General features: G+C 50.3%; 1 protein-coding gene across 3 annotated transcripts in view; it reads right to left on the reverse strand.

Annotated features, from left to right (window-relative positions):
- The window catches only part of LOC112928460 (uncharacterized), a 497,089-nt gene that overhangs the window by 72,239 nt on the left and 406,543 nt on the right, over positions 1 to 18,307 (reverse strand). The window lies entirely within an intron of this gene.

Raw genomic sequence — 18,307 nt, forward strand, 5'->3', positions numbered from 1 at the left:
AGCTACGTGTAACCTCTTGTTGAAGAAGTAGTTTTAAATACTGAAATCCTGAGATGCCCCGAGATCCACCAAATATCTCAAGAATGGCTTTGATTTTTTTTTTTTTTCTGCAAGCTGTGTTTGATTTACATCAATTAGGGCCTCCACATAAGGTATCATATAACAGGAAGGCTAATAACCCAGAAATAACCTCATTAAAAGAGACAGCATATCAGTCTAAACAGAATGAACTCTAAGCAGAAAAATTAGTGACCTGGAAAGTAGCAGGAAGAGGTAATGGCAGTACCCAGAAAAAAAATACATTCCCGTTAGCGAGTCAAAGGAGAAATCACCAGCAATAAAGTAAAAATACAATAGAAGCAGAAGCAGGACATTTTTTTAATGTTTTTAATCTATTCGAATCCTGGAACATACAATTTATTTTGCCCCAGTCAAAAATGATCTCTGAAATCAAGCGTGTACTCCTCGTAGCCTCGGACACAGAGACTCTGCACCCAGGCTGCTCGTGTGTTGGGGGCACTGCCCGCATCTCCACGGCCCAGCAGGCTCCGGGGCTCCGAGTTTTCCCACCATCGCGAACCGTTTTGCAGGTTTGCCCGTTACCCACCGGACCCCAGTCCATACAAGGTCTTCTCCTCACACGGTGCCTTATTCTACCATCAGAGAAACAGTTCTCCCCACTGCCTGTCCATATGGGTCCCAAGTGCTCTCCCCTGGATTCCCACACTGGGGGAATTTTATAAATAAAAAGTTTGCCAAGAAAATGACAGCATGAAGCCTCACACATGTGCTTTGGCTGATGAAAGACAGAGAAAGAGGGAAGGAAGGAAGGAAGGAAGGAAGGAAGGAAGGAAGGAAGGGGTGTTACATCAGAAGTAGACCATTTCTTTCTTTTTTTTAAAAAAATATTTTATTTATCTACTTGAAAAACACAGAGAGAGTGAGAGAGAGAAAGAGCAAGCACGAATAGGGTGAGGGTAGAGGGAGAAGCAGACTCCTGCTGAGTTCCGACCCCGGAACTCCAGGATCACGACCCGAGTCCAAGGCAGGCGCCCAACCGACTGAGCCACCCAGGCACCCGACCGAGGTGGACCATTTCTAAGTGCAAGAACTGGAAGGGGGGAGTAGACATGTTGTCCTTGAACTGCTGCTGTCTGGAGAGTCTGGCTCCCCATGGGCGACCCTACAAGACTGCATTCAAGCGGCGCCCAGGTCCTGAGCTAGCAGAGCTGGGCCTCAGCAGAGACACAGCTCAGCCTGATGCTTGTACGCAGCAGGTTAAGAGTGAGAGTGCGACTGAGTCCATGAGAGCACCCTAAGCATCTCTCACTCCGATTTCCTGATGGCCATTCCTGGACAGGTTGAGCCACCAGACAGAAGGGTCTTCTCTGGGCACCCTTGGCTTTGGAGCAACTCCTCAGCAGCAGGAGACTTAAGGCCCTACATCCTTGCTCCCGCCAAGCAGAGAAAGAGGAAGGGCACCGAGAAGAGCAGGAATCAGAGACCAACCACACTGGAGCTGCCTCCAGGGCCTCTGGGCCTTGGGGCCGACAAAGACCTCCCCTGGTCACTTAGGCCACGTCATTTCTCCCCTGCACCACCCCTCTCCAGGTGGATCCATCGGGGTTCCTGGTACTGGGCTCCCAGGTACAAGACCTGATCTGAGGTTGAGGCAGGAAGGACAGATGAGGGAAGGGTGAGAGTGGGAGGCTCTCTAAAACAGTCTGGCAGGAGACCTGCTGCTTCCTGCACCTGATCCCGGGCTCTCCTCTGTTCCCCAGGGAACCATGCACGTGGCCTGGATCCCATGGTCAACGCAGGGCTCCTGGCTCTGAAGCCACATCCCCTTCCTTCCCCAGCTGCACCCTCCTATCCGGTGTCCCCACCTCCCCCACACAAGCCGAGAGCACCCCTGCCTTCTCCCCCCTGGTCCTCATGCCCTTTCCTGGCTCCACCATCCCCACCCAGAGCCCTCCTTCCTGCCCCCCAGCCTCAGCCACACAGCGCTCAGGCACCAGCTCCCCTCCCTTCCCGATGGTTTACACCAACACCAACGTGCTCCCCACCATTTCCAGCCTCACCCTCTGCCCTAACTCTGGAATCGTGAGATCCCTCCCCTGTTTTATTTGCCGCTGTTGTGTCTCTGGTTGTTGTTCCTTCACTGTTTCGGAACGGCGGCGAACGCCAAGGCTGCTTCTGTAGGACGGGGACCAGGGGGCCAGGCGGGGAGCAGGGGTGGGGCTGAGGGCCTGGGCAGAGGGGCAGCTGTTGCCCTGTGGCGAGGATGGACCAATGCTGCCATGTGTTCTCTTTTACCAAAAGAAAAACAACTAAAATGAGAACTCGGGATTTTCGAAACCTCCTAGGATTGGCAAGCAAGCAATCCAAGAGCGGTTTTATGCATGCGTTGGCCAACGCAGAACGTGCTGGTGGGACTGGATGCTGGGTGCTCCCTCCCGGAGAGGAAGAGCAGCTCCCGTGGGGCGGCAGGTGCCCACCTCTCCCACAGCCCCCCACGGTGGCCCAGGGCCAGGCAGATGTTGCAGTCTGGGGACCAATGGGGGCAAGGGGGACACCAGGCTTCCTCCCCATCCTCCCACCCCCAGGATGGGCCCACCTTGACTTTCCTCACGGCATCATTAAGGCGAAGAAAACAACCATAAAGAGCTTCCCTTGGACTCTGGGGATGGCCAGGAGGACTGAGAGCTTCTGAAGTAGACCCCTTCCGAGCCCCGTGGGCCCCTCTATAAATAAAGCTTCGACAATTTGGGGAAAGCCTATTTATTCATCTGATAGATCACAGCGGCTCCTTGGGTGCCTGGAGCCCCGTGGTGCGATCCTCAAGCGCTCAGCTCCCTTCCACCCAGTTAGGCCTCTTCCCAGGCAGCACCCTGGAGGTTAACCCCTTGGGTGAGCAGGTGCAGCACCCAGGAGGTTAACCCCTTGGTCGAGCAGGTGCCTGACGTGGAGCAGTCCTCACAGCAGGCCGCACTCCGATCCGAGCCATTAACACCGAGGCGGCGGCCAATGCCAAGGGGAAATTATTAATAAGCAGCGGCTGAGCGACTCCAAGCCAGCAAAAACATTTCGAAAGTGGCTAACGGCTAAAGGGAAGGGGCGGGCGAAGGGAGGAGGAGACCGGGCTTGTGTTTTTCTCAAAACAGTAGGGGAAAGAAAAGAAAGAAGGAAGGAAGGAGGGAAGGGAAGGGAAGGGAAGGGAAGGGAAGGGAAGGGAAGGGAAGGGAAGGGAAGGGAAGGGAAGGGAAGGGAAGGGAAGGGAAGGGAAGGGAAGGGAGACCAGGGAGCTGCAGACACGGGATTATGGAGAAAACAGTTCTCCCCCGCTCTGGGCTTCCCCTGCCTCGAGTGAGGGCATCACAAGCTGTTTTGGGGTCAGACTGTGTGGAGGGAAGCCTTCTCCGCCTCCGCTCTGTCGATCCCGGGGGCTGGACAGCTGTGCATTGTCGGGGGCTGGCCTGTGCGTGTTGGGGTGCCTTGCAGCATCCCTGGCCTGTACCCTCCGGAGGCCTGCAGCAGCCCTGCCTCTTGCAGCGACAGCCAGGATGTCTCTGGACAGGGACAAACACTGCTTGGGGCACAGAATCAACCCCTGGCTGAACCACCGGACAGACTTACAGATAAAGTTGAAAAATAAATGCAGGAAAAAAAAAAAAACAGTGGACAAGAGCCTCGGAGAGAGCCGACCTGGCTCAAGACGAGCTGCACCCCTTCCAAGGTGACCTTGGTCAAATTACTTCACATCTGCATCTCAGCTTTCTCATCCACAAAACGGGATGATACTGAGCACCATGAACCATAAACCAAGCGCATAAGGTTCGTGTGGGGGTGAAAATTTTTTTCATGCCGTGTCTTTGCACAGTTACCCCCACCCCCGTAAGACATTAGACATCACCCCCCACCCCATCGCTGTGACCTTTATCATCATCATCACAATCTAATCCACTCGTTCCGATCCCCCGAGCCAGTCCTCTTCCCTCACGGGAGCCCTTTGCTGTGTTGGAGAGTGATTAGTAATACCAACCTCCCCCTTTCCTACTCCCCCAAACCGAAAAATATGTATATACATTCCACCAAGGCCAACTGCAGATTCTTAACATATTTGTATTTGTCATGTCGGGGTCGGTTGTAAGTGACTGGGATCAGCTCTTAGAAGAAGAATGTTCCAGGATGCTGCGGGTCAGCTCCAGATGCCAGAATCACAAGGGAAGGCCGCAGAACCAGCCAAGGGAGGAACCAAGGTAAATCTGGGGGCTCACAGTAGCAGGGACTACTCTGCGCTCTGCTCAGAACGTGGCCTTTGGAAATAATTTGTGCCAATCTTTGTCCCCCCCTCTGTTCTTGAATCACCCTGCTCAAGATTCAAAATCCGCCCCCCTCCCCCCAAAAAAAGATTCAAAATCCCAGGAGAGAGTGTCTGGGCCGGGGCCACATCTCACCCCCCGCTTGCATGGGACGCAGGGCACTTTGTCAACAGGCCTTCCAAGGCTATGCAGTGGGTAAGGGGGAGGCCCTTTCCTGAAAGGAGCCTGGAGAGTTGTTACCCTCTGAAGAACAACAATAGGCGAGGACGAGGGGGGCAAAGGCAAGGAACGTTTGCCACACTCTGTCCCCACCTGCCCTTTGCCGGGCTCCCTGGCACAGAGAGAAGTTTTCCACTTGATTAGGAGTCACTTCCCACTCCATCAGGGCCTCCCCAGTGAGTCCCCAGCCTTAGCCTGGCCTGACCTCCCAACAAGAGGAGGAGGCCCAGTCCTAGAAGGTGCTAGGCCAAGGCCAGGCCCTCCACTCTTCCTCCCAGCCCACTCCATCCTCACCTCCATTTATGAGCAGGAGCGTGATGAAACCACACCCAGAAGTCAGTCCCTGGGGCTCACGAATCCACCGTCTCCTTCTGGAATGAAGCCCACGGAGGTGCCGAGGAAGCACGTGGCCTCCGTGGGGTGCAGCTAATGGGGAGCCGAGCGAGAGCTCGGGCCGGCGGAGTCGGGGCTATTGATTTGTCAAGACACGAAACAACCTGAGAGGCATCTTTCTGCTGAGGTTACCACTTATCCCAGAAGAGGCTCTTGGCACAAAAGCGTGGCATGAAAGCTTCCCTTCGATGGCAGGAGAAGGGAAATGTGAGCCACGCGCAGAGAGCAACTTGGCACCCGAGATTTATTAATATTTTAAATGTGGAAGACGGGCGTGTTCCAGGGCTTACTCACGGCTTTGCTGGGAGAAGAATTCGGGTAAACAAATCCACATCCCTGAAAACAGAACCTCACCTTCACATCTCCATTCCCCACCCGATAACGAGGGCGGTGAGTCCACTCGTGCCTTGCAGACCGACACGGGGACGGGTTCGCTACGTGTCTGTGGTTCCTCCATCGGGACGTCCGTGAGGACAGAACGGAACTCGTCATTTGATTATGATGCACAGAAGGGATGGGATCAATTTTTCCATAGGTGCAGAATTTGGCCAGACCAAAAATTGAAGAAAAAGAAAATAAAAAAGAAAGAAAGAAAGAAAAGAAAAGAAAAGAAAGAAAAGAAAGAAAGAAAAGAAAAAAAGAAAAGAAAAGAAAAGAAAAGAAAAGAAAAGAAAAGAAAAGAAAAGAAAAGAAAAGAAAACCGGGGACACTTTGTTCTTCACACAGCGCTTGGTCTACTCGGATGAATCCGAACGAGAAATAAAAATAATCACAGGTCATTTGGTGGGCAGATTCCTGCTCCCGGGTTCCCTGCGATTTGTTCAAAGGAAGCCCAGGCCTCCCACCTGCCCCTCACAGAGACGGCCTGGCCCGCGTGTCCCCACATCAAGCAGTCCAGGTGACACGGGCAAACGTCACCGAGGGCTGCGGCCTCCAGTCCCACCGGTGACTTGCATCTCACGGTGAAGCGGAGGAGATCAGTGGTGACAACCCAAAGGGGAACACGCTAGCTGAACTTCAATCATCTTAGCCAAAGGGAGCGAAAAGTCAGGCACAAATCGGTCAGTTTAAGAATCCGTTTGCCTTGCCTTTTTATTTTATTTTTTTTAACTATTTTTATCTGACTGTAGCAGGATCAGTTAAGATCCTCGAGGGCCTTTCAAGACCGTCTCCTGCCAGACTGTCGGCTGAAAGGAGGTGCCTTATTAAGGATAATATTTAAAAAGAACATCTGACACGGTATTTCATAATTAGACTTTGCATCTCGTCCGCGCTCTCAGGATGCGTCTGACAGCTTGTTCTGGGCTGGGGCCACCGAGCCCGCAGGGGATTGTCTCCCCACGTCCTTCTCGGGGTCAGACCTACCTGCTGGAGAGCCTGGGTCCTCCAGACCTCCAACTCCAGCCCCTGGTTTTGCTCCTCCCCGCTAAGGCCCCCCACCCGGAGCAGACATCTCTTGCAGCTGTCCCCACTGTCCACCCCAGATGACACCTGCCTCCTCGCCAGGCTGCCACCTCTGCTGTGCGCTAGAGCCCTGAGGCCTCTGCTCCACCAGGCATCTGGTCCAGATGGCCGCGTTCTGGAGTCACCCTGGGTGCGGGAATGAAGCTGCTCCAGTGGGATCGGCCCACAGGCAGGGACAGAGCTGAGGCCAGAGGAGCCAGGGCGAGAGAGGACAGTCACCTCTGTCCATCCTTGTGGTCCATCATCGTGGGATGATAACCCACGGTATTATCACGGGAAGGCCAGTCAGTGTGGGGTCTCTGTGAGAGCCGGGAGGCCCCAGCCCGGCCGGCGGGGAGGGGTGCTCCACATGCACATCTGGGCCACCACATCGGATCCCGTGGTGGGTTTTGCTTTGCACGTGGAGCCGATGCAGACCCACCTGTGAGGCCTGATTCTCCCAGACTAGGTCTGGACAGTCAGGCGGAGGGATCCTCTCTGTCCCCACATGTGGTGTGGGCACCACAAGTTCCCCTGGGGCCTCCCTAACTGGCTCAGATGCTACTACTCCCCGAGGTCCTCTTCATTCGGACTGTCATGGAGACAGAAGTCATCTCCAGGGCACAGGGAAAGAATGGTGGTCAGGAAAGAGGCTGAGCTGGTCCATGCTGTGCTCCCGTGGCATGGGGCCCACGTCCTCAGAGGGTGCACACCCCAGCCTGCATGCTCCTGCCTCCCCGGCAGACAGCGGCCCTGTTCAATGTAAGAGCACCCCCTTCGTCACCCGGGTCTGACGCTTACCACGTGCCCCATAATCATGAAGGGAGTGGCAAACAGCAGCTTGAAAACCAAACCTAGCCTGACTGCATTCTTTCCAGAGAGCCAGGACTTTTATACCTTGCTTTTGATTGCCATCAGGAGAGGCGGCCCCGCTCAGGTTCCCCAGGATCTCTGCCGTGCTCCCTAATCTTACTGCCCGCCCACCGTATTAGCTGGTAGCACCTGAATGGCCCAGGTAGACATGCGCACTTGCTACCCTGAGAATAAGTAAATGAAAGGCAGGATTCTGATAAGGAGAAATAAATATTGAGACAGTGCAGATGGAAGGGATGCAAGAATGAAAGGCTCGATGTGGGGGACACTCCCTGGCGTGTTGGGAGCCGTGAGAAGTCAGCTGGGGCTGCCACAAAGGAAGGAATGTGCAGGCAGGTGAGAGTCTGATTATAAATCGAGGTGGAACGGGACCCGCTCTCTGGGGCCAGGACACTGGAAATCTGACCTTCGCCCAAAGTTTCCCGAGACTATCATTCTCACTCCGTCTTGGCGTGTTTGTTCTATCTGTAAACCATCTGTTCTAAAATTCGCCTTTTAAAAATGTTGCCTAACTTAAAAAAAAAAAAGTATCCTCCTCCCAAGGGATCAAATTCATGATTTTCATATAATGTCTATGTTTCTTCCGATATACATTAATGGAGCGTCGCAGTGGCTCAGTGGGTTGGGCGTCTGACTCTTGATTTCCGCTCAGGTCATGACCTCGGGGTCCTGGGATTGAGCCCTGCTTTGGGCTCCCTGCTCAGTGGGAAGTCTTCTTCTCCCTCTCCTGCTCCCCCTGCTTGTATTCATTCTCTCTCTCTCTCTCTGTCAAATAAATAAATAAAATCTTAAAAAAAAAAAAAAAACAAGACTGTGACAAAGGCTTTCATTTAAAGGAAGCCACTTTTTTGGGAAAACAAATCAGCATTGATCAATTGGGGCATCTTTTCTCAGCTCTCTGAGTCTGGGATGTAGAATCCCTTTTGACTTTTCATCTCTCAATCTCAATGATTCTCAGAATTGTGTTCATTTTCCCTTCTCCTCTCAAGTTCTCCCAACCTTCCTCTGCTGACCTGGACATCATGTGTGGGGTGGGCCAACATCACCCGAAGCTCAGCATGGCAACAACTGAACTCGCTCTGAGTAGACGATGGAGCCAGCCCATAGGGCTCAGAAGCCCGCCCCACCACTCAACAGCTGCATGATTAAGAGCACATTGCCTAGCTTCTTCACGACCCAGTTTCAATATCTGTAATGGGGATGTATTTGGGATGATAATGCTATCTCCCTACTAGAGTCGTTGGACCGAGTTAAAGGAGTTCAAGCATGCACACACTTAGAACAGTGCCTGGAACATAAAAACACTCCCTATGTGTGAGCTATCGTTACAGTTATGACTTATTATTATACCCTGCTAAACAGATTCCTTTCCCAAATACCTCATTCTCCGAAGTTCTCAAGTTCGTTTGCTTCCCTCCTTCTCTGACATCCAGCTTTGCTATCTCCCCCTGGGAGGAGGCCATGGGATTCACCCCCTCTGTCCCACCAGATTGCCACTCCCAGGACATTCTCTGTTCATTCACTTCATGCTCAGCTCAGGACACCAGCCTCCAGCAAGCTGCCTGTCTTAGACCTCACCCCCATTCATCCAACTAGGCCTAGATCACCTTTCTGCTTCTCTGTCTGGAACATCCGATATTTCCCTACTTCCTAACCACTCAAGAACAAGCTTTCTGAAAGGCCTCACATAGTCCTATCACCCATATGTCTTAATGTCCCTACAGGCATTGTCGCCCTGGGTCAGATCTTCCTACCACTCCCCACTGGGTGGACTCAGATCACCTTGTGCACTTCGCACTGCACTGCCGCCTCCCAACCTTAAAACTGCCTTCATGGTTATATAACCAAGTTCCCTTCCTCCAGGAGCACTTCTGACTCTCATGGCTGCCCTCATGTCCCAAGGAGCTAGCAGAAGACCTGGACTCATTCCTCCCCCACCTCTGCTGTGTGAGCTTGTGGGAGCAGAACCCGACTAGGCTGGCTAATCACAGTCTTTGCGAAGCCACGATGATTGGTCCAAGTGAGTCCGCTGAGCCCATCAGAGTCCTTCTAGAGGGCTACAGAGGTTGGTCCAAGTGGCCAGCTGAGCCACTCAGAGACACTCCTGAGGAGTTTCTAACTGGGGCCCGTGGGGTAAGCTTCCTTCCGCTGGGAGGCAAGCTCCAAACTACCCCCGGGGAAAAGTGCCAGTCGGGTGGGGAGGGTGACACACAAGAAAGCAAGTCCTGAGAGCATCAGTTTCTCTGCTTTCCAGATGCCCCTGGCCTCTCCGTGATTTCACATGAAAACACCACCAGAATCTTGCCAATGAATAACCACCTGCGTTTTCTAAAAAGCTATTTAGAGTTGGTTTATATTTTTGGAAAGTAAAGAAAGCTTATTATCCAGTCTTGATTAAGTGTGTATATTTTTTTGCTTGTAGTTGTTCACGTATATGAGTCATCTCTCTCCGTTAGGGAAGGGATTGGGTCCCGTGCTTCTCTTATGTCTCTCTCAGGACTCAGCACAACCTTGGGCACAAAGCAGGTGCTCACTACGTACTTAGGGCCATAGAGTATGTCACAGTCAGCCTGGAGGTCCCATTGCCAACAGGAAACTTCCACCTTTTCTGGCGCTAGCCTATGAGAGCACCAGTCACAAATGTGCAAGAACTGAGTCACAGAGAATTATGGTTTTCTCAGTAAAGGTTGCTTAAAACAAAAGCCCATTTATCTGCCTGCAGAAGACATTTAATCAATTTACATGAGGGATTTCAAAATTAGTCAGACTGTAATGAACTATGAAATACTGATTAATGCATTTTTGCAATGTTTGATTAGAAACTTAACACGTATGCTAGCACATTTTTACCATTACAGCATTTATATGTTAATATTTTGTTTCCTACAATTGCCAGAATAGATACTCTGAATTGCAGAACCGGAGTGTATTTCTGGTTAACAATATGTGAAGCCTTTTTACCAGGAAGTGCTTCTTGATGCTAAAAAGGTGTTGGTTTTTTTTTTGGTTTTTTTTTTTTTTTTTTTTTTTGGAGGGTGGAGGGGAGTCACTCAAGAGGTACATTCCATTTGGAGCTGATTATTGGCTGTTAAATTATTTGGAGATCCTCCAGAAACAACTGGGAGAGGAGGCCACCCATCTCCCACCTGGCCCTCCCCTAACAACCAGGCATTCTCCAAAAGAGGAACCATCCCAATATTACGATCCCGATTTTATGAGACAGAAGGAGCTGAACTCTTTTGGCCAGAATTTGAAATAAGCACCACAAACCAAAATGTTTATTAGGTTCCTCCCCAGACAAAGGAAATTAACTGACTATTAACCAGAACATTTTGAAAAATGCCCTCGGACTTATGGAGATCACAGTTTTCATTTGGGTTGCCTCCAAAGACTTCTGTGTCCATGTACTTCATACTCCAGAAGGCAAGTGAGTCTCTTTCGTGTAACGTGAATTCCCTTCTCCTGGCAACATCAACCAACCCAGAACATCGGGTGAGTCCTGAAAGGGACAACACTTTGAATTGTGAGAATCCAATCAATTAGGAGTATGACCTTACAATTTTAGTTACTTAAAATAAGTCCCACTTGTACACATGCAGAAAACCTCTAAAGAGGTGAATTGATACACATACGACATACACACACGCGCGCGCGTGTGCAATGTGTTAAAAATTAGCAACTAGGGCAGCCCGGGTGGCTCAGAAGTTTAGCACCACCTTCAGCCCAGGGCATGATCCTGGAGACCCAGGACCAAGTCCCACTTCGGGCTTCCTGCATGGGGCCTCCTTCTCCCTCTGCCTGTGTCTCTGCCTCTCTCTGTATGTCTCTCTTGAATAAATTTAAAAAATCTTAAAAAAAAAAAAAAGCAACTAAAGAATTTGAAAATAGGTCCACACAGTAAGTTTCTAAAAGCACAAACATCCTGAGCACTGCCCCAGCCAGGAGACCATCTGACAAACGCTGGTTTTGAAAGGTACCCTAGGGGAAGTTCCATCTCCGTAGAGCATGCTAACTCCAAAAATAAAAAAATACACAAATGCACTCCCATTGTGAAGAGGGAGAGGTCACATGTGTGAGTGTGCACATGAGCGCACGTGGTGAAAGGAACACACTTCATGATTATCACAAGTGCAAGCAATTATCTCGCGTTTAGATTTTAAACCTCCTCAGAATTTTAAAAATCATTATTTTGCAGGATCGCCATTATTCTGATTCATTAGCAAGGCATACTTATTAGGATCTTAAAATAACCAGGCTGCTGGACATGTAAAAACATGTTTCTTGCCGTCATGACAACCAAATAACAACAATAATGCTCACATCCGAATGACTATGGGGAACAAAGTTATTGTGCCTGAATATAGATAAGTTAATTATGGAATCATCAAAAGAACAACAGCTCTGTCAATGCAAAGATGATTCTAAAATAATCAATAATGACAATCTTGTTTGGTAATTGGCTATTTGTTTCCAATATGGGATCTACGTTTAGTCTGCATGGAAATGCAGCAGGCTCTTCAGCCAGGAGGGGAAAAAAAAAAAAAAGGAAAATCTTTCAGTTTAGGGTTGGTGGTTGTCAGTAGCAACAAATAATGGAAAATTGCCATCTGGCTTCTTTTTTTTAATGAGATTTGAATAATCAATTTAATAATGGATAGAGCACTTGCTTACAGAAATAATCCATTGTCATCGCTGGGAAAAAAAAAAAGAAAAAAAAACTTTGGCACAAAAGACAAAGCTCTGCAGTATGACTATAAGGTAAAGCAAATAAACATCTATGTACATGCCACAATTTTTATTTTCACTGCTGACTTTACATAAACTAGAGAATAACTCTTCCTTCTATATGCTTAGCTCTTCACATTCAGTGTTTAATAATCAGGACAAAATCTACAGAGCAGTTGGCTTGCTATAGGCATTCAACTCTACTGATGGCTCATGGAGAAGATGACACACACAAACGGGGAGATTTTTTTTAACACATTTTCTTCCCTGTCGTCATGTGACATATAGTGGGAGAGGCCCGATTTCAGCAGAACGGAAGGAGCCGGAATGCATCTGGCTGTGGTGTGTGGGTGTGTGCGCGCGTGTGTTTCCTCTACACAACTGCCTCGGAGGAAAAGACTATTTAGGAAAGAAGAGGAGGATGACACCGAGGTTCAGGGTGACTCATTCATTTACACGATAACAATGAAAATAGCAGGGAAAGGTGTTCCTACCCCATGCAGAGCAGGAATGATGACACCATATAGGGCTTGTGTCATGTCGGTGTGTGCTTTTTTAAAAATGAAATATGCGTGTGTGGGATCCCATTGGCCTCAAAAGATCCTTGAAGCTTTTACTCAGACATTCACCATGTGGTTTGAAGGAGAAATAGGGGATGGATCCCAGGCCCTGCCAATTTTGGGAGGTGGAATTTGGTCTCCCAACAGCGGCGTCCAGGTGTGCTGACCTGTCTGACTGGAAGGTGGGGATTCTCATGCCTCCTTGGCTTGAAAACGTGAGGGTGGGAGGGGGGATGGCCCTGCAGAGCCCTGTCTGCTTGCTCTTTCTCTGAAACTCCTGATCCTCCGGGCCTGAAATTTCCCTCTCCTCCTGCACTGCTTCCTCCCCTTGGTCTCTATCCTTCTGTTACATCCCCTCCTCCCAGGGGCACAGTGTTCGCCTCCTCTCCCTCCTCTCCGAGGAGAGACTGTTTCCTCTTCACCCCTGCCCCTCCCCCAGCCCAATCCACTTTTAATTCACTCCCAGGAGACCTGCAGTGACTCCGGCCATCCCTGGGTCAGGGTCCCATTAACTCCCTTCGCTCATCAGGGAAGTTGAAGCTGGTTTCCTTTCATCCCTGAGACTCCCTCTGCAATGTGACCTTGCACCGGACATGGGTGCTCCCACTCGCACCCTCCTTGTGGCTGGGGCTGGTGGCTCCCCTGCCCGGAGCCCCCCAGAGACCACACACACACACACACACACACACACACACACTTGCCCTGCGCCTCCCGGGACCCCCTCCCCACTTCTAGCAAAAGCAAAGACAGCCATGTCTTTCATCCACCCACAACCCTCTGAGCCATCGCCCCTCGTACCATCTCCACCCAGATTCCTGTTACGTCCTCATCATCACAAACAGATTCAGTCCCAACAGGGCCTGAGTGCTGGCGGGCAGGTGCATTAGACTGCTCTGTCTGCTGCAACAAAACACACAGACTGGGGGGCTTAACGACAGACATTTATTTTCTCTCAGGGCTGGAAGCCACAGAAATTCAAGATTGAGGTGTTGGCATCTTTGGTTTCTCCCGAGGCCTCCCTCCTTGGCTCTCAGATGCCCGTCATCCTCCTTGGTCCTCACCTGGTCTTTCTTCCACGCGAGGGCAAAGGTGTGTCTGTCTCTTCATGTGTCCAAATCACTTCTTCAAAGGACGCCAGTCCGATGGACTAGGACCCACCTTAAAACAGCAGCCTCGTTTTAACTCGATTGCCCACATAGGCCCTGTCTCCGAATACAGCCACATTCGGAGGCACAGGGCTTAGGGCGTCAACAGAGGTAACATGTTGGGGGGCACGATTCAGCCCGTGGTCACAGTGAGGACACCGGAGGACATGCACCCAGGGAGGAAAGGAAACCAGTAGGTCACAGTCCTGGGAGGCCCAGGAGGCCTGGGGCAGGAAGGGGAAAGAGAGTTGGATCCCTAAGGCCAAGATGAGAGGGGTTTAAGCAGGGGCTCCTGGGTGGCCCAGTCGGTGAAGCATCTGCCTTCGGCTTAGGTCATGATCTCAGGGTCCTGGGACCGAGCCCCGTGTTGGGCTCCCTTCTCAGTGGGGAGCCTGCTTCTCCTCTCCCTCTGCCCCTCCTGCTCATGCACGCTCTCTTTTTCTCAAATAAATATATTTTTTAAGCAGTAAAACCTGACGCCCAGAGACCAGAGCTGTGGGGCAGGCCAATGAGGAAGAGCAGAGAGGGAATCCCGAGACCTAGTGACCGGGCTGTCCCTGGCGCCCATGAAAAACAGAGTCGGCAGCTGGAAGCCGGATCACCAGGCCCTGAGCAGCTAAGAGGAGACAGGGAAGCAGAGGCCAGGGCACAGAGAGGATTCCTGTGAGAAAGAGGCCTGGGAGAGGGCCAGGATGGGGGTACTAAGCTGGGGTGACGGGGGAGTGATTATTATAGAAGAAACAGAATGGCCAAAAACCAATATTGCTTATTCAGTCCGTATACACTACGGCCAAAAACCAAAAACATTAGTATAGAGAAAAGTAACCAGATGTTCAAACTAGGTTTATTACGATGACCACTATAATAGTAATAATTATAATATTACGTATGATTATATGATTATATAGGATATAATTATAGTATTGCTTCTTCATGGGTCAGAGATCCGATGAACACGTTATAACCATCATTTCACGGGAGCACCATCTCTGCCAACCCCTGCGGGGACGTAGGCACCGGGATATGGGAAAGCTCGGGCACGTTGGTGGGCCCCCATCATCACTGACAGAGTCACTTCGAGCCCCAGCTCCTGCATAACCCGGCGACTTCGCAGGGCAGGGAAACACCAGCGGGTGTTTAAGCTTATCTTAAGCTCAAGCTTCTTCCCAAATTTAAAGTAGTGTCCTCGTGCCACCCTCCCTGCCCTGAGAGCCCCGGGTGCTGCAGCATCAGTGACACCCCCCGGGGGGCACCCAGGGGAACCACGCATCACGGCGGCCACACCTGCACGTGGATTCAGGCCTGCAGCTCGTGAACTGTCGCGTTAGGTGTTTGATCTGGAATCCCAATTACAAGCAGATCCGAAGGGTGAGGTGGTCTTCCATAAGAGGACAACTCCTCCAAGCAGAAAAGGTTTGGCCTTTGCATCTAAGGACGAGGTCTTTGTGCTCTATTCACATCAGGCAAGAAGCCTTCGCCATAGGAGGAGATTTCATGAATACTCTAGACCCTTTCTGGCTGTAGGAGAGGAGACTTCTCTGTCTCCTCTCTCAGAAAAGCCCCCTTTTCTGTAGAGCCTTACACAATGGTTAGAGCCATCAGCCCCACAGTGATGAACAGGTTGGCAGGGGCTCGAGCCCGAACATGGCTCAGAGCTGGTGGCTTCACACGAAGCCATCGTCAACCTTCGACCTTAGGCTCTCTCCACATCGTGTGAGAATCTAAAACCTGCTCTTCACGAAGCAGGAACGGGCATTCCCTGAGGACGGGGTGGTGACCAGCACCTCTCCCCGAAAGGACCATATGCGGAGTGGTGCGGAAGGAAAGAAAGGCACGGGCAGGCTGCCATTCGGCAAGGAGAGGGTGATTGACTCCAGATGGGGTGATAAAGATCAATTACTGGGGCTTGGAGTTATGACACCAACAAAGTTACAATGACATTAGCACAAAGAGAGAGACACAAATCCATTACAAAGATACAATCAAATATTCAAAAAAGCCTGGCACACTCATTACTTATTCATGCTAATACAAGTATATTAAGAAATCTAAACAGTGTTAGCGCTCAATCACTCACAAACCAAATGAGGTTTTGCATTTATCAGACCCCAGTCATCAGCGCCCAGTATAGCTGTACAAAGGTGGTAATGTGACATAACTGGAGATATTTATATCAGCCTACATGGACTGAGAGATACACTAGGATTTATTAAACTGAGTAATGCCGTCACATTCAGCAGAGCAATAAAAGAAATAACTGTGCAGAAGTCATTTCCCCAGACAATAAGATTTACCTTTGCAATCTCTTAAAGATGTTGTATCTGTTTTCAAAGGGTCGCTGGCAGCCTTTCCGACCTTAATAAACTATTTACAGATTAATTTTTTTCAACAAAGGATAGGGTGCCCAAAAGTAGGTTCAATCCTCAAAGAGCCGCAACAGACGCTCTCAGCCTCCCTCTCCCTGATGACTCGGAGCCCAGGCAAGCATATTCCACTTTCACAGGGACCCCGTCTTTTATTAAGTGACACGACCTCAATTTCCAATAAAGAGAAGTCCGTTCCGGACTCTGAGGGGCAACCCCTGTACTGCACAAGCACACAGATTTGGGGGAGCCTGAGCGGACATTTAATGAGACACACAAGTTTTACAGTGGGGCCGCAGCGGGGAACACAATGGAAGGTTCTAGAAAATGGATCAACCTCCAGCATGAGAGTTTCTTCGTAAGTTCAGCTCTCCTCTACCTTCTGGGAGATTTCTGCTGCCCTGGCTTCTGAGATAAGGCTCTCTCTTTCCATCTTCTCGGCCTGCTTTGGTGGCCTCTACTTCCCAGGCACTCATCATGAGAATTGCCTACATTTCTATTCTCGGCTCCACCTCTTCCCTCTCCCTGGCTGATCTCACTCACGCCTACAGTGTCCAGGGCACATACACTCTATAATTCACAAAATTATATCTCTGGCCCAAATCTCTCTCTGAGATCTTGGAGCCTGACCTGGTTGCCCACCCTAGCACCACCATCCTGTCAGGTACCCAGAAGGCCTCGGAGTCTCTTTTGATTCTCCTTCACTTAGCAGTTAGTCACCTGTGAAGCATCTCCATCCCCTCCATCTTTCATCTTGGGAAATGCCCTAGACCAGACCCTCAGCCTCTTTCTCACCCATTGCAATCATCCCCTTCCATCTCTCCGGCCCCACCAAATGATCTTTCTGAAATGCCCCTTGTCATCAGAATCTTGTTAACCATCCCTGCCAAAATGGCTGTGAGCGACCTACAGAGTGAAGTCCACACGCTTTCCCAGTGTGCACCCAGGCCCTCAGCTCTCAGTAAGCATGTGCCCTTGTTGACCTTGAGGCATTTGCAAGACGCCTATATTGTGACTGCCCCCAAGGGCTCTGTGCACTGTCCTCCTGCTTGTCTGTGTAACCAGTGACTAGACATCCTTTTTCTCCCTCCTTCGAAGCCTGGCTCAAATGCATCTCGTGGGGTAATAGCCTGAATCAGCTACCCTCAAGCTGTGCTATGCAGGCCCCATGCTCTCCTCTCCACGACTCCCCTTGAGATGTTTATGTGGCCACTGTTGAATCCCACAACAAGCTGCTAAAGGTCTGGCACTGGCACGGTGCCTCCCTCACTCTAGCAATGCAGGACTGGCCTGGTTCCTGGCCCACAGCAGATTCTGCCCTACTCATTGCAAAAAGGTCCCGTTTCCCTCTCTACAGTGTGTGATGGCCAGACTTTGGAATCAAAGTCTAACGAGGTTGTGTCTGGTGCCAGCCAGAAGAGAAAACTCTTTCCAAATAATCCATGTCATATTCGATGCAGGTCATCTTGAGGAGCTCCACAGCACTGTGCTAATCACTCTAAAAGACAAAAGCAAAGACACTCCACTGCTATCTCTGGCCGTTCATAGTCTAAGTGAACAATTCTAAGCCGTGATTCCAAGCAACATAAAAACTAGCATGTACCAGCATGGCCCAGTTGAAGGCCAGCCACTTGCTGGAGTAAAGGTTTGGGAGCTTAGGGTCAGAATGCTCCACCATAGACCAGCTGTGAGTCCTTAATCTCTGGTTCAGTGCCCTTGCCTGAACATGTCTTCCAGGCAACAACACTAACATCGACATCATAGGTGTTGTTAGAAGGTTAAACCCTGTGGGCTAGGACCTTATCCCCCTCCCCCCCCCCCCACTCATGGGTGTAGACCCACTTAGTGGGCACTTGGCGATACTTAAGAAGGAAGAAATCAGTGAATGAGAGAATGGAGAACACTATATCAAAACATGGGAATTTGGGGGGAGAGATACTTCTTAATGTGAATCTTCAAAGAAGTTCAGAATATAATCTGAATTTGGTGTTTTTGGTTCCATGCTTCAAGAAAAATATTCCAACCCATCTTCCATGTTCAGATTCATATTTTCTAGTTCATATGTTCTAGTTCACAGTCTCCAGTAATTCAAAGCACACCCCTCATCTCTTCATCCCCTACAAGGGACATTCCTTTTGAATGCCCAAGGGGGAAGCTTGCACTTTTGTCTATTAAGGGTCAGCAGCAGCCCTGTCTTCTTCCCTAACACATTCACCAAGCTTCACTATACCCCACACCCCTCTTTGAAGGAACAACGCCTCTGC

The sequence above is a fragment of the Vulpes vulpes genome, chromosome 1 (genome assembly GCF_048418805.1).
Source record: "Vulpes vulpes isolate BD-2025 chromosome 1, VulVul3, whole genome shotgun sequence".
NCBI classification, from domain to species: Eukaryota; Metazoa; Chordata; class Mammalia; order Carnivora; family Canidae; genus Vulpes; species Vulpes vulpes.